This window comes from Athene cunicularia, assembly GCF_003259725.1.
Source record: "Athene cunicularia isolate RWA chromosome 21 unlocalized genomic scaffold, athCun1 chr21_part1, whole genome shotgun sequence".
Taxonomy (NCBI): Eukaryota; Metazoa; Chordata; class Aves; order Strigiformes; family Strigidae; genus Athene; species Athene cunicularia.
In genome coordinates this window covers 8,729,533-8,744,028 of record NW_020799127.1, presented here as the reverse complement: position 1 = coordinate 8,744,028, position 14,496 = coordinate 8,729,533, and the positions used below count along the sequence as shown (strand labels likewise).

The window sequence follows — 14,496 nt, the reverse complement described above, 5'->3', positions numbered from 1 at the left end:
TGGCGGCAGCTCACCCCGCCCGGGGGTGCCCAGTGCCGCCAGGGAACTGTTAACCTGGGCCCGGAGAAGGCGCGTTTCCTCACGGAGCGGGAAGTTGCCGGGAAGTCCAGCGGATGAGGCAGGGAGGGCAGGGGAGCGGAACGCAAATCTGCGTTTGCTCAGCTGCGCCTCGGAGGAGCTCGCCGGCTCCCCGCTCCCCCCAACCAATTTACTCGGGGAGATCAGGCTCTTCTCCAGATAAGCACATTGACTTTAAAATAAAGTGCGTGCCAACAGCTGCAGCACCGAGACTGGAGCAGACAGAGATGTGGCGCTGAATGATAATTAAATAAGTTTTCATCATCTGTCATTTTTTACTGCAGGTGCCGGTGTAATAAATCCGAGCTTGACTCTTTTGTCAGCTGGCAGTGAACACGTTTTAACGCCAAATCCCAGGGGATGAATTCAGAGTCGCTTGGCCTTGCACAGGGGAGGAGCTGCCTCTAACACGCCAAGTGGGTAACTTACACCCAATTGCTTTCATAATACTTCTATTATTTTGGTGATACGCCTGTGACGCAGCGTTTCAATCTGCTCCTACGGGCCATGGGGAAGGCGAACACCGCTGCCGAGGCTCCCCAGCGCAGCGCCCGCGCCCCTCTCCTCGACCCTCCGTGATTTTACAGCATCTCAGTGCGCCTGCGGCCGATTAGGGATATTAGGATTTTGGTCAAAGAGGAAACAAAATCAAGGGAAAAAGGCAAACAGACAGAATTTGCAAATTAATTTAATTAAAACAACTGCAACTCAGCAAATTAAACATCTAAATGAATATGCTGTAAACCCAACTTGTAAATCCAGGGTGTGGTGAAGGAGCAGCTCTTTTCCTGCAGATGGATGCAAACCCCCCGTAACCCAGCTCATGGAAAACAGTTGGAGATGCTGCTGGGACCTCGGCGTGAGGCACCTGCGAGGCCGCGCCAGCCCACAAGCGCACGGACACCACGGACCTTGGCCCAGAATTCCCGGCAGTGAGATACGGCCTGTCCAGCCCTGCGCGGCCGGGGAGGGGCGAGCGGAGCTGGACACGCGGCCACCGCCACCCAGCCAAAGAGATTTCCTTGGAATGCTGCCGTTTTCTACCAATTTTGAAAACCAAAGAAACAGAAGAAAGATGGAGAAAAATCTCCTGGTGCCTTTGCTGGGCTCCTCCACTGGAACTGATCACCGTGTCCCAGCCGCCTTCAGCCGAGCGCATCAGCTTGAAGCGCCCGACGCCATCGCTGGCAGGAGGGAGCTCCCAGGCAGGGACCCCCGGGCAAGGACCCGGCGCCGCACACTGCCCCAACTCCAGCCCCCGCTTCTCTCTCGGGGCAGGACGAGCCCCAGCGGAACTGGTTGATTTTGCTCCATGTGCAGCAGCCTCCAGTGACCTGTCATTTCATTCAAGGTCACAAAGGGATTTCTGCCCGTTACCTTGGCAGTTAACAAAAAGCCAGCATGAAAAGACCCTTCCAAACTTCTCCTCCAACTCCCTTTAACAAAAAAAACAAAACCAGCAAGGGTAACAACCGCAGGTATTTGTGTCTGGGCAGACCGATGCGGGAAATGAAACCAGCAAAGACACTCTGGCTCCTCGCGCGCCGAAGTCACCCCAAAGGGCTGTTTGCTATTTCGGGGTGGGGGTTTTTTCAAAGCCCTGGAACTTTATCTGCAAGAAGTCGAAGCCTTCAGTGATCCCCCTGTTGCATCCCCCCTCTGAAGAAATAGATTTTCTTTTTTCCAAAACCACTGCAGACAAGTTGTTAGGTGAACTCTACTGGGACACAATGTCCAGTTTATTGCTTCCCCCTTCTCCCGGACTGGGCCAGGACTTTCCACAGATGCTAGAAAAGGCGGCTCCTTTGCATCCCTTTGTCAGCAGCACAGGGACCCCAGGCTGGGCAGCAGCAGCTTCTGCAGCAAGTCCATCCACAGGAAGGAAGATGTTAACACTGACCCCGGGACGCTGCAAAGGCAACGACCCCGTGCAAGCCCTGCAAAGGGCAGAGATAAGCTCCCTCTTCTCCCCAGGAAGATAAGCACGGTAACAAATACCTATGAAATAAAGCCAAACCTGGCAAGCTCTTGCGCAGGAACTCATTCAGAAAGTTGAAATACTGAGTTTATATTTTTCCAAATGAAGCACTTAATCCCAATATTCGCTCTTGCAAGGAGTAAACTATATTGTTTTAAAGTAGATTTATTATTTTGCTGAAAGCTTCTTCCCTCTGGCTTCCTCAGGCCTCCCAGACACCACACAGACCGGGTACAAACTGGGGTGCTGGGGGATGCTCCTCTCCCCAGGGTTGCCAGCCCCGGTGTGGGGCTCCGTGGGGACGGGCACCATCCACAGGCTCGAGCTGGCGCCAGCACCGACCGTGAGGGGGAGGCTGAAACCCCAGTGGAGAACATTCTGCCAGGTTTCCCTGCCCCACACGGGGCAGCTCGGCCTGACGGGGGCTCCCCCGGTGCACCCGGCTATTGGCAACGCCAGCACTTAGATAATCAGAGCCGGACCACCAACAGTGCGAGCCTGAAAATTAGAGCATTTTATTTATCCAGAGAAACCTACATTACTGCAGTTATCTTTAAGGTGGCAGGAATTGTGTTTACGGAGTATTTGTAGGTGCCTCTCAGAATCCAGCTGCCCCAAAAGGCATCTCCCTCCCGACAGCTGGGCTGGTCAGAAACACACAGGTAAAAGCTTCGGCAGCACTCTCGGTCTGACAGGACTTACTGTGCTTTCAGCTTGAAAAAATACCCATTTTTATTTGTGGTAGCTAATGCATCTGAAGGAACAAATAACTGTCATTCCTGCCCTCGCCACCAAGGTGGGCACGGGTGGCTGCTTTTGCACCTGCGATGGTTTCCATCCGTACTCACTTGATGCTTTGAGTTTGGCCTGTTACTTTGCCAGCAGTACTTGTGTCTTGGAGCAGTAAAATGACTTTTTTTTAATATAAAATAGAATTAAATTTAAGCATAAATAAAGAGACCAAGTGGCTACAGAAGAGTGGAACCCCCTCCTGTGTGACAGGAACCAAGCGTGACGCAGGCCTGCCCTGCAGCTCCCTGAGCAAGCGCCCGCTTCAGCTCACTCACCCGAGCAGCCTAGCGCCACTGCGCCACCTCCAAATGCAAACCCCCAGGAAAAGCTGTCACTAAACTTGCAGGTGGTAATCATAAACACTCACTTTGCAACACATTTACAGACCTCTCCCCATTCCCCAGAGCTGGAAACCACCCCGAGGAGGGGTCTCGCCGCTCTGCCTGCAAACCCACCGCCCACTCGGGGCCGGTTATTCGCTTTCCCCGACGCCAGCGCCTCGGCACCAGCTCCAGCTCGGGGCAAGTGGCACCAGCGGCCCCTCCCTGTCTCGGGGTGGGGTGAACCAGCCTCTTGCCGCCTCCTCAGAATCGCACCCCGGCCTTTCCCTTCCCCAAGGTCGGCAGCACAGCCCTCCCGCCCGCACACCTCCCACCGCGGAACCTGCCGCGACTCCGCAGCCCTGGGGGGCTGCTGGTGCCTGGTTTAAACAAAAGCACGTCTTCGTTTCATTATAAATGTTCCCATGGATTAAAGATTTGGATGCCACAGCAGAGCAAGTTAAACATTTACTTTCTATTAAAACATCTAAATGAGGAGATTAAAAACTGTTTTACATTGAACAGAAAAGCAGTCAAATCAGCACAGGAGCAGCTTAGCGAGCAGCTGAAGCCAAGGCGCTCTGACGCTGAGAGGTAATCAATTTAAGGAGGGAGGGATTTCTTAAAACTACTCAGGAAGGGGGGGAAAAAACCCAACACGTACATTTGTAAAAAATCTTTCAATTCTCTCTCCCAAAGCCTTTCTGCTGCCAAGTCTAACAGGCTTGCTTCAGCAGACAGATCTTGCTCCAGATTTTCCCGTAAAATATTTTCACAGCTTATTATTCTATTTAGCACCTTGTGTGCTTAAGCTCTTTTGTTTGTTTTTCATTGGAGAAGGCAGGAGGAAAGGGCCCTACAGAACAGGTAAGGCTGTTCCTGACTGACGGCAGCTCTGTGGAGCAAGGGCAGGTGGAGGTCACAGAGGTGACGCACATGACACAGCAGATCGGCCTAAGAACTGACGCTCTGATTTTTGAGCATCCAAAGAGACACTGCTGGAAACCACCAACCCTACGGCTGGTCACTGCTAGGCCAAAGCTCCTGCAGGAAGCAGACAGCCTCACTTTACAAAGCCAGAATCCGAGCCTCCGTGCAATAACCCAGCTGGACAGCGGAGGGGTACAGGGGCGGCTCCGTTCCAGCCCCATGCTGCTGCCGGGCTCTGCCCTTCCACAGCGTTTCCCAGGTCAGCGCCGTGACGATCCTTCCCGGCAGAGGAGTCGGGAGATGCAATCTGACAGGTGCCAAAAATGCCAGATCCCACAAACCCTCTCTGCTGAGCAGCCTCCATCCAACATCCGATACCGCAAATCTGGTACAGAACAAGCACGGGGGGCAATGCCCACCCGGCCAGCGGTGAACCCCCCCAGGGACTCACACACGGACCCCAGCTGCCCAGTCTAAGAGGGATGTATTCTTAATGGCTAGTAGATTTAAAAACCCCACAGTAATACAGCTCTAATCAGTTTATCTCATTACCATTAAAAGAAAGAATCAGAGCACCCATATTCCATAGAGCAGAATTAGATTTAATCCCCCCATGTGTTTTAGAGGTCATCCCAAAGATAAGTCTCTATTTTAATTATAATCCTTGGTTTAAAAAGTTTATTTAAGTTTTAAAAAAAGTGAAAAGCAATAGAAGGAAGCAGGGTGGAGGGCAGAGTGGAAGCGTGAGGCAAAGGACGCAGGCCACAGCTCCCCCTGGGCTGTGGATTTTTGGTTTTTGGGGTTTTTTTAAATGATCAGACTTAATTTCTGTCTGAAGCAGCACCCCAGCAATAGAAAGCAGCATGTGGGAAATGCTGTTTAACTGGCCTTGTCAAATAAAAGTATCTGGCCATGAGTATACCCTGTACCAAAGGAATAACCCCTTTTACATAAAATATTTGGAAGAGAAGTTTTGCAGCTAAGATCTGAAGAGAGCTTGCTCTGTTACTTCTCATTAGCCTTTCTGACCACGCTGAGCGAAACGGTCTCATTTACAGTATTTTAGGGCAGAACTTATGTGGGTGAAATATTCCATGTACAGATGGGAAGTAGATGGGTGGCTCCAAGGCGGCGAGAAGCCACGCGGCCCGTTGCCCACTGGAGAGTCCCGGCTCCCTCGGCGAGCGGGAGGTGGGTAACGGCCCTGGGACGCTCTCGGAGGCTGCAGGTCGGCTTCCTCGCGGTCGTCACCTGCAGCCCCGACACCTCCACGGGCAGCGGGGAGGCCTCTGCCCGAGCCCCTGCCAGGGGACAGCTCAGCGCTGCCCTTGCCGCAACGACGCAGCACTGGCTTCCCTACAATCGCCGTCTCCTCAAAACTCTGATCTTCCCTGCAAAATCTGCACATTAAATGCCTTCACAGCACCCTCCTGTGGGGATTCCGCGTCCGTACAGAGACAGGGGCAGCTAGAAATGGGGCGCGCGAAGGAAATCCTCCTCCTCCTCCTCCTCTGGCGGCGCAGGCAGGGACAGGCAGGACGAGCTGCCTTCGCCAAGCCCGCCCGGCTGTCCTGCCCGCACGGCTGCCTCCCCGGTCGTGGAGCGGGGCCAGGGTCACGGGGCGACGCTGAAGGCACCGTGGCCACCAGCCCCGGCACCGTGGCCACCAGCCCCAGCGACAGGGCCCGTGGCCAGCACCCGCACCGCAGCCCTCCTCCGCTCGGCGTGCACCGCCCAAAACCGCCCAGCGTCTCCGTCTGCAACTCACTGATTCACAAAGTAATGACAGGTAATTTAAAATTTAAAATTAAAAAAAAAAAAAAAGAAGCAGATTTTCCTGTCGTCACCACTGACAAGTAAAAACGCCATCTCAGCTACTTCACTGGGGTTTGCAATTCCTGCCCAAACGGGCCACGTTGATGTTTAAGAACCTGCTCTCAAAACTAGAGAAATCTCCAGTGAACAGCACGTTATTTTGGAATCACGTTTTAATACTTGAGGTTTTGTGGTGATGCTACATTTTAATTCAGATCCTCAAAAGCATTTTTATCACACACTACAGCAGTTTTATGTCAGGCTTTACCACCACGATGAAAACCAGACAGTTCGCTAATTTCTAAGAGGAGGAAGACTTGAAAGAGTTTATAATTATTATGTTACTAAACATTAAAGTTTAAAAAAGTTCACATTACTTACACTGTTGATTTACAGCATTCAGAGTGATACTGAGATACAGGAATCCCAGCTATCACACACCTTCCCACTTTTTGCAAGAATGCTGTAAAAAAGAATAGATCTCGAATCTGAACTATTGATTAACCTTTAGGTTACGTAGTAATTTAATGTGCCTCACCATGCAGGACCTGCAGAGTGCACACAGATCGATTCACTTGTGCAATAAGTGCACGTGCAGTAAGAATGTTTATGTGGCATTATTCACTTTTGAAGAATCTCACACCAACTTAATTAATCTTAATAGATGACGCCTCTTTAGGACCTTAACAGATGATGCTTCTGTAGGAATGAACCAAGTTTTTTGCTGCCCAAATCAATAAGATTTTTTTAAAAAATCCAACATGACTATTAGGTGAGGTGCACAGACACACAGCTACCTGGTATTTCAGATGCTTCGTGAGGTAACAGTGATCCTGGGAGGGACGATGTTCCCTCGTTTTCCTTTGCCTCCACCCAACAAGGCAAGTTCTTCACATGCCCATGTTACCAGTAACGACCGTTTTCACGTGTCTGCAGTCACAAGCTGCTACCTGCCACTGGCGCACACAAGCATCCTGTCGTGAAAACCTCCTTGACCAAGTCGAGAGCCAAGAGACAAAAGCACCGAGTGCCCCTTTGCCGAGGTCAAGGCTGCAGGCGGGCTCCCCCAACTCTGGTCATGGGGGCATCGTCCGTGCAGCCACGGGGCATGTGAAGGGAAAGAGCAGCACAAAATCTGGGGGTTGAGGCACACGGGCTGGTGTCCGGCACGGCCTGTGCATGGAAACACTGTCAGCGGAGACCTGCTGGTTCAGGGCCTGGCACAAACTTACGTTTCCAGACCCGACTGCAACCTGTGTCATGGTCGATACGTGCACATCTAGAGAGCAGGTGGATTTTCAGTTATGACTTAAAAAGTTTTAAACCTAGTAGCTTTGGAAAAAACCTGTACTGGAACCATTTGTCTCCTTTAGTTATCCCCAAACAGAACAGTAATGCAGTAACCTGCGTTAGATGGACTTTGCATTGTCAACAACTGAAACACTGCGAGGACGTGACACAGTCCTGATTGTTTTCAGCGCGTCGAATCACTTACAAATAAACTGTCAGAGATGAGCATCTACTTTGGCAAATTCAAGTGCAAAACTGCAATTAAAAATTGCCTTCCCATTGCTAGAAAGCCTTTTCAGATTATCATACTGGGCAATAACTAAACCCTCCTCTTCAAAGTTAAAAATTCACGGCAATCATGAAACGATGAGGAAGGAAGAGCTGCTTGGCGTGTCACCTCCAGCTTGCTACCGAATTCTGAAGACGTGACTGAGATCTGCAGCTGCTCTCCCAGGGCAAAGAACGAGGCTGGTGGCAAGTGGGTGTGTGGAGGCGAGGGCTGAAACTAAAAGGCAGAGCGAGTAGCTGTGGCAGAACAGAGCAGGCAGGGACTGCAGCGGGACGAACCCCAAGAACATGATTTTTGCTGTTACTGTGTGTCCAGGGAGGGCTGGTGTTGGGTAGGAGCCTCTCATCGTTAACAGATGTATGACATCACTCATGATTACTACAGTCAGAACTACAGCATCACCCGGGCAGCAGCAGCAATATTTTCTGGATGAGAACACTCCATTTCTACCTTAAAGAATATCAATTCTTCTTCCAGTACCTGGCCTTGCTTAGTGGATAGTAGAGCTATTCCCAGCTACAAAGAGACTCTTTCCAAAAAAAATGGAGAAAGGCAAATAAAATGTTTGATACTAAAGTCTTGCAAGCTGCAGTCTTTGACAGGAGGGGAATAACCTTGAGAGCTGAAGGACAGCTCCCCTCACGTCAAGGTCAGCTCTGCCAGAGGCGGGAGGCCGGGCCCAGCCCCGCTGCCCCGGCACACAGAACCGTTCCCAGGCTGCTCGCTTCGACGCGTCTCCACGAGGAAAAGCGCCTGCCAGAGCACAAACCCTTGTCATCGACTCACACGTGGATCTAACCACTGAGTTAGTCATTTCCCAGCCTCTCACCAGCCTACCGCCCTGCTGACGCACGAGGACCGAGGGAGACGGAGTTAATAGACTGACTGGGCTGAGAAAGCAGCGGCGGTTCTCATCAGGATTTACACGCGGGTGCCGTGACACCTTCCCCTTCCAGGTCCCTCGCAAAGAACGGAGAAAGGCAAGTTGTAGTATTTGTTTCATACGTTCATCACAACAGGAACATCACCCAGATCTAGACTAGGTCCAAGTAATAATCACTGTAATTAGCACTTCATTCATATAATTACCAGCAGACCCCATAACATTTTACAATGGAGGTAATTACCCATATTTTACAGCTGAGGAAACAGATACAGTGTAGGTGAATAACTTAAAAGAAATCATCAGTAAATCTGTGGCACAGCCAGAGACTGCAATTATCCTTATTCCCAGCCAAGGCTCTCCCCCATAATCCATGCTGAATTCACTTCTGTCTTGTGGGAAGGAATCCAGAGAAAATAAACACAAACTGGAATTTCCAATGTCTAGAAGAGCTGAAAAGCAGACAAGCCAAACCTGAAGGAGAAATAAAAACACATTTTTATCACTGAACATTTTCTCGCCAGAGGTCTGAAGCTAAGAGCGGAGGAAAGACAGAGGACCCTAGCTCCAGCACACACAAAGCCAAACGCGGGGTCTCGACAGCTACAGGAGCTCTACTTCTGTAAGCAGTCAAAGCAGAAGCACAAGACGGAGCCGGGGACGGCTGCCCAACGGCGCCAGCTTAGCCCTCCAGCGATCAAAGACCTCAACGCACTTCGAGAACCTCAAGATTAAAGCAACAGCAGTAATTAAATTATTTAAGGACTTCGCAAAACAATATACACGCAGAGCAGCAAGCGGGGTGAGAAGCCTGGGAAATCCACCCCCAATCCCAGAGGAAAACTCCCCAGGAAGGTGGCGGCCAGGGCACCCGCCCCCAGCATGGCCCCGCCAGGCTGCAGCAGCACCCGGCGATGCCCCCAGCAGCGACGCCCCCCGCTCCAAGCACGACAGCAACAGGATTCCCGCCTAGAAGCCGCCAGCCCTAGAACGCACTAGGAGGGGATGGCTGCCCATTTGTTAAGTTTACTGCGTACATCCAGATTCTGCACAGAAATCTGTGTGTTTTCTCAGACACAGACTTTGGGGGGGGGGAAAAAAAAATCTGTCCTGTACGCTTTTTTATCCTGCACGTTTGGATGAGTTTTATTATTAATAGAAAAAATAAAACAATGTTTGCTTGTGTTGACTGATACATCTGTTTCTCAAAGTAGTTGAGACCAAAGTGAGCAATCTGTCTGATGCCTATGTATGTTTTATTAAATGAGCATCACGTGCAGATGACTGATACACGAGCGGGTCTGTCGGGCTGAACAGAGCCCATCAGGTTAATCTGACCCCAGATGCATTACCTGAACTGCAAGACGTGCAATGTTCTACAGCGAGTAAATGTGCCAAGTATTTCATTTCAGCCGTTTAGCCTTATGTTAAGGTTAGCATATAAAAGCATCCAGCAGAAGAAGATATTGCATAAATTTCAAAATTAAGACTTTTTTCAGGAGTGGATGCTATCAATATTCTGGCTTTGAGTAACAGAAAAACCTCGTAAGCAGGAACAAATCTCTCAACAGAGTATTCTCTTAATATTTAAACAGATAAATGTTTTGCTTTGCCAACATTTTGCAGCATTTGTATAGTTCTTTGATTAAGTGTTTGAAGAAAACATGTATTTTATTTCCTGTTCAGTTAAAACAAGGTCGGTAAAATGAATTGTTCCATCACCTCTTGCCATAAAATGGACAGTTGTTGCCGGTGTCACCCACTGTCATCCAGTGACACTGCAGCAGAAACCCGAAGACTTTAAGTTTGGATAAATGGCAATGCTACTGCCTGTTAACAAAGCAGTTTTCCTTACTAGTATTTACTGTTGTTTATACAGAAAACTGAGAACAATTCCTATCCTCCCTTTCCAAGGGCTCCACCTCCTCCTTGCTCAGCAGCTCCAGCCCCCTGGAAGCCCATGCAGCAGCAACACAGGCATAATCCATATTCATTACACTGATTTCTGTGAATAACCATCTGCATCTAACAGAGTACTTGGAAAGATCATGAAAAAGATAACATGCATCATCCCGTGTCACCCAAACAGCTTGTGAGATACACCCAACTACTGCCATCACTAGAGCGCTTACCTTAGGGAAGGCAGGGTAGACACGACAAAATATCTCCTGAAACAAGAAATTCTAGCCGTCTTCCAACCTCCTGTGTTTTTATATTATTGACTCCAATTCCCAACATCAGACATTTTTATTCCATCCCTTTTTTTTTTCCTCGCTATTTGCTCTACCAAAAGGCAGCTGAAAGCCAGCCCTCTGCACAAAGGAGGGAGATTCCCTTTGGTTTCCAGATCTCTAAATACAGGTTTTTTTAAAAATTGCTTTCCTAGAAAGTCAAGGCATCCACATCTAACTGCTGCTGATATAAACATGTGTTACAAGGAGGAGAAAAATAGTCTTCCAGGAGTTTTCTTGGGCAAAATGAGCATTTTTTTTCTACTGAGTTTTAAAACCCCTGTTCTGAAGACTGGAGAAACAGCTCAAGATGTTTTTGGAGCATCGTACTTCTCAGGCTGACAGGCAGCATTAAAACAGAGTGAAAGCCAAATCCCAGCTACCCAAAACACGCTCGATGTAGGAGCGGCAGCCTTATATACCAGAATTGATGACTCTAGGCCTACAAAAACGATTACAGCTAAAATTTGGAACAGGAGGGGAAATGGAAAAAACCACCTGAATGCTTCAAACACTGATGTAGGTTGTGATTGTCCATCTCGGCTCCTAACCACTGGCTCAGAGAAACACGTACATCGACACGGAGGAGATACTGGTCAGCAGAATCTTGTGAACACTGTTTTTGACTGCCACGTTATTTTAACAGGTGACTCTGCAAACACAATGAAGGGCAGTTTATAAACAGAGATCTTGCTATTTAAGCACGAAGATTAGTGCTGGAAATAACCATTTTCTCAAGCACGGATGCTAATTAAAAACAGGATATGCTTCCTGAAGCAGACTCTGGCGATGACGGTGCATCCCCGCTGCTCAGGGGTAAAGCCTGCTGGAGCTCACCCCCCCACACCTTGCGGAGGGCTCGCAGGGACACCAGGCAGCTCGGGCTCAGCCCTGGGCTCAGCAGCACCCCCGGCAAACACCGCAGCGGGGCCTGCTGCAGCCCGTTTCGCCAGGGAAAGTATCAGCAGGAGGGTCTTCAGATGGGCGAAAGAGGCCAGACACGGGCAGCAGCCAGGTGAGGTCAGCAGAGCCGACTTTAACAGGTGAACAGCTCACAGCAATTTTAATCTGTGGTTCTAATGAACAATATAAAGTTTTATAAGCATCCACAAGGCTCAGAGAAGACCTAAATCCATTTCAGTGCTCATTTAGCAGCTTCATCTGTGTGCAATTAAAACTTCAGCATTTAATGTTAGAGAATAAAATAATGAGACACTTAAAAAATAATCTGTACTTCAGTGGGCCATGCTCAGTAGATTTTGTATGATCATTTCCAAGATAAAAATAGAATCTGGCCAAAATCTGTCTTATACACCGGTACCCTTTAAAAAGGAAAATGGAAAGAAACAGCTACTCAACTCTGGGGGCTTTACTATCCAACGTACCAACAATGCTGCTTCTTTAAGCACATCCACGCTTAAAGCACATCTCAGAGCATTGATAACTTTCCTTTTGGCTAAAATGATAATGTAAAAGTAACTGTAAATTGACTTTCAATTGAGATTTTCATTTTGGTCTAAAGCCTAATCTTTTATTAAAATAGCTATCAGTATTAAGCTGATGGTTAGGAAAAGTTATCTTCAGGACAGGGAACAAAATTTTAACAATAAAGAATATTTCTTATTCATAAGAGTATTTTAAATGCTCCCATGATTACTTTCAGCTATCAAAATGTGACCGGTGTTGGGGGGATGGGGGATGACCAGTGTATGTTTTTACTGATCAAAAGAACTGCAGAGAAATGCAAATTAAACCAAAGATGTACAGAAATATCAAAATAAATTAGATTTAATACCGGGAGAACACAGGTCAAAAAATGTGATGTGCCATACAAGAAACATATACACAGTTAAACTTAAAAGAAGCAAAATCCAATGAAAATTACATACTTCATTTTTTTTTAAACAACTGAAATAATTTTTATTAAAGAAAAGCCAACATTATCTCCATTAAAAAAAAAAAAAAAAAGAGACATTTGGGGAGGTCAAAGAACGCTACAGTTTAAAATGATGAAATGTTACAGCTTGCACACCAAAATTAAAAATGAAATGAAATTAAAAAAATGAAATGGTTACCAAAGTAATGCAGGTCAAGGGATCAAAGGTGAAGGGTCACACATTATTAAAAAGAAATCCAAAAGGGCGTCTGCATCAAGATCTCTGCAAAACAAAGGAGCTTCAGTGAGTAAAACCAGCACCTCCCGCGGCATCCCACCACAGCTCTCGCCATCCACACCCAGCAGCGTCCTGCCCCCGCCTGGGCACCGCCTGCCGCCACCACCACCCTGCGGCGCCGCTCCTGCGCCCACGGCCTGCTTCTCTACCAAGACTTTGGCTTGGGGCCTCCCTGGGAACGGCCTCTACAAGTCCTCCCACTTCCGTGCCGGTGCGTTCGTTCCTCCTTAGACGAAATGGGGATTCGGAGCTGGGGACAGGGCCAGCAGGGCCGAGGGGCCGCGCCCGCCCCAGCACGGCGGGTCCCTTCGCCGGGAGCCCGCTGCCTCGGGAGCGGCACGCGGGGCCTTGAGATCGTCTGCTCTCGGGCTGTGACGGGCCCTTCCTAGCTGCGGAAACGCCGCAATTACGGACACACAGGCAGGCTCAGCTCCTAGCATCACAACATATTGGTTGAAGCTACAATAAAAAAGTAATTCCAACGTGGTTACCCAGACAAAGGCCTCCCCTCCTGGAATTTCAATTACACACAAGCTATAAAGAAAACCTTTGGTACCCATTTCTGAGCAAGATGCAGTCAATTATCTACACTAAATTTATGCAGAGAGCGTAATATTTACATCAGATAACTTTAGGAGAAAGGCACCCACCAAGGGCACTACAACCCCCCATCCCTGCGCCCCTCCCTGCCTGGCAAGGCGTGCAGTCTGGGCACTCTTCCACCCGGGCCAAAACACCTGCACGCTTGAAGCCAAGGAACAAGCCCACCCACAGGACCGTGTCTTTGTACGGCCACAAGGCCGCCCGGGATAGAAAACCACCACATTCCGAGCTGTAGTGCAACGACCTGACTTGCCTGTATGTTCTTCCAGAAAACACACGGCATCTTTCCCCATCGCTCCTGTTTTACATACCGCAGTCAAGAAAGGACTCTGTATTTTTAATATCCCCCCTCAGCACCGGTGCCTGGCAAACTCTCCCGTTAAAGCTACTGCCACGTGTTGGAATTTATCACCTCCAGTTTCTGTGACCCCAACCAAGACGTCAGCTTCCCTGACGGTATTTCGCCCGCGCCGAGGCCGGGCCCCGCATCGCCCTCCAGCTCTGTACCACCACTGCGCCTCGGAGAGGAGCGATTTGGAAACCAAGCGACACAGAAATCATTCCACAACAAAGACACGGCTTGGCAGTGACTCAGCAGCTCCTTAAGCCCGGCAGGTATTAAGGCGACTCCCCCGATCAGGAAGCCCCCGTACTCAGGCAGGGCGAGCGCTGGGGAAGGCGGGCAGCCCACGGGCGGCCGCCTGCGGGTGGACAGGGGCCGCCCCGCCGCGGGCCCGCGCTGTGGGTGCTGCACCCAGTGCCAGCCCGACGCTCCCTCCCCCTGCTCCGGCAACACAAAGTCTGCACAGAAATGAGTTTTACGTAACTCCAAGAGCATTCTACCCAGGGGATGGCAGCGGGCTCGAGGCTGGCTAACTCCCTCCTGCCGCCAGCCGGCCGCTCCCCTGGTCAGGATCCACAGCCACGTTTGCAAGCTGGGTACAGACACCGATTCCAAAGGAACGAACACAGACTTTTGTTGTTCTTTTTAATTTCTCCCCTATTGCAACAGATTTCTCCCCTCTCCCCCCAGGCACATTTTGTTCCCCCCAATGATCACTCCTTTTGCAGAAAACAAATTGGTTTCACTCTCAGTCCTTTTTTTCCTTAAGT

The 14,496-nt window shown here is 49.5% G+C and overlaps 1 protein-coding gene and 1 long non-coding RNA gene across 7 annotated transcripts in view; both read right to left on the bottom strand.

Moving 5' to 3' along the window:
* Window positions 1-14,496, bottom strand: part of CAMTA1 (calmodulin binding transcription activator 1) — a 283,392-nt gene that overhangs the window by 237,999 nt on the left and 30,897 nt on the right. The gene's annotated exons all lie outside the window — the stretch shown is intronic.
* Window positions 7,273-12,767, bottom strand: LOC113487793. The gene is made up of 3 exons (XR_003399850.1): window positions 12,682-12,767; window positions 11,105-11,258; window positions 7,273-8,849 (listed from the first exon to the last, which is right to left on the bottom strand). It is a non-coding gene; the product is annotated as an uncharacterized LOC113487793 (long non-coding RNA).